Source organism: Triticum urartu, chromosome 1A (assembly GCF_056163025.1).
Source record: "Triticum urartu cultivar PI428250 chromosome 1A, HENAU_Tu73, whole genome shotgun sequence".
NCBI lineage: Eukaryota > Viridiplantae > Streptophyta > Magnoliopsida > Poales > Poaceae > Triticum > Triticum urartu.
The window spans coordinates 21,206,425-21,208,670 of record NC_141873.1 but is presented as its reverse complement, the minus strand read 5'-3'; the positions used below and the strand labels follow the sequence as shown (position 1 = coordinate 21,208,670).

Sequence of the window (2,246 nt, the reverse complement as noted above, 5' to 3'; positions counted from 1 at the left end):
GGAAAGACACATCTTTTCACCCGCCACATCTTCACTTTCTCGTTGTCATTGGTGACACAACTTACCAAACGACGCCTCATGTCCAGGGCAACACAACTCGCCATATACGTGCAACTCATCTCCACCGTATATGAACTCGCCGGAACTCCACAACCACGAACGGGAACGCAAGGCACAATTTCTTTTTTCCATCCGCACTCGCTCTCAATTCTTCTTCGCCAGTGACGCATCTCAACTGCAGCAGAAGACTCACACCCCCGAGTTCTTGGACGCACCTTACGAGAACTCATGTTCAAACCTTGATGACGGCTCACAACTTTGTCGCCTCTTCCTTGCTCCCCCCGAACGACGATCTTGACGAGATCTTCTAGCACCGCACCTCGGCACTACCGCTCCCGTCAACCTCCTCCAGGTCGTTTTGTCGAACGACAATCATCCGTCGCCTCGCTTGCGAGAGCGTCCTCGCTGCCTTCTTGTCGCCGCTCCGCCGAACGAAAATTGCCCGATCCTCCCTGTCGCCGCTCCAACGACAGTTGCATGCTCCTCCTCGTCGCTGCATCCCAGCGACTATATCGCCCATTCCTCCTCACCGCTACACCAGCGACTGTATTGCCCGCCCCGAGGCGCTAGCAGGGTCGCCACCCCGAGGCAAGCGCAGCTTCACTCAAACCTTGCTCTGATATCAATTGTTGGAAATTCGCCACAGGATTGATTCACATCAAATCACACGATGAATACGCGCACACAAAATTGATAACCAAGGTGCGCGGAGGCGATTCAGGGCGTTGCCGGCGACGGACACAAGGTCCTTGGATAGATTGACGCCCACGTTGCCCTCGCCGTCCTCCTCCTGAAAGATGCACCCGTAGGAGGCGCCCTCATCCGCGCCGCCGTGGTGGTCCGCACCAGGTGTGCCAGCCGGAACCACGCCATGGCCTTGTCCTCGGCCGCCGTCGACAGCAGCGCCGCGGGACCGGCCACACGGAACAGCACGTTGGAGAGCTGCATGGCGCGCTCTTTGCCCACGTAGAAGTTGGGCGTGATGGTATCCGTGGACACCACCAGGGAGCGCCCGCCGCAGCTGCGAGGAATTGCCCGCAGCACCCCGGCCGCTAGCCCTGCTGAGATCACGCCCGCGCTGCACCCCATCCCGGACAGGTTCACGCTGCAGACGTCGCTTCGGAGCCCGTACCTGCGCACGATCATGTCCGCAAGGGACGGCTCCGGGGCGAACACGCCGCAGTTGATGACGACGACCTCGACCGTGTCTGGGGCAATGCCCGTCTTGGCAAACAGGTCGTCGATCGCGGAGAAGATGACCTGCTCCGCCTCGGCGCGGCAGTCCTTGAGGTTGATGCGCGGTGGAAGCTGCGCGAGGGGCGGGCTGGTCTCGTTGCCGATGCCGCTGCCGCTGCGGTCGAGCATGCGCGCCATGAAGCGGACGCTGGGGTCGTCAAAGAAGGGCATGAGCTGGACGTGCTCCACGATGGTGGAGATGGGGAAACGCCAGCTGGGACTTGGGAGGAAGCAGGCGTACTCGACGAGGTACACGGTGCGGGGGCGGTTCATGAGGTACGCCGCGGCCACGACGGCGGGAAGAATGCCGACAAGGAGGAGGTGGATGGGTGACAAGCTGAGTAGGTGCATGGTATTGAGTACTACGATGGTCATTGCGAGGACTAACACAGCAATGGGGATGGCTTGACCCATATATGGTACTGCTGGCCGGCTCAACAGCCAATGAGAGAGATAGCTGTTTGTCCTCGTTTCTAGCTAAGAGCATCTACAACGGCCGCATAAAAATCTGGCGCCCAATAAAAGTTATAGCGCGCCACTTTAGCATTTTTAGTGCGCCAGGACAAACATCGCTTTTGCAGACGCCAAAAAACACGCGCACAAAAAGCACACAGTACAAATTGTGAAGCGCGCGCAATCGGGAGCCCAAAATATGCTGCGTGTGATAGAGTTTTTCAGTGCGCGCCCAAAATCTTTTAGCGCCACAGCATCTGCTGGAGCTGTGCGGCGCCCAAAAAAACAAAATTTTAGTGCACGGAACTCTTTTTAGGTGCCTGTTGGAGATGCTCTAAACAGTACTCTATGCTATGTAGTAGGCAGATCACACAAAGGACCTACTAACCCAATCGATACAACCGTGGCCTGGCGATCTTACGGTCGCGGCTGGCACATATCGCGAGGTGTATGTACGCACCAGATAAGCGGGCCAGGGCGCACCTGCTCTATAATAT

At 57.7% G+C, this 2,246-nt stretch overlaps 1 pseudogene; it reads right to left on the bottom strand.

Annotated features, from left to right (window-relative positions):
- Positions 1-718: 718 nt before the first annotated feature.
- On the bottom strand, positions 719-1,671 carry LOC125532574 (3-ketoacyl-CoA synthase 5 pseudogene; annotated as a pseudogene).
- Between the last annotated feature and the right edge of the window lie 575 nt (positions 1,672-2,246).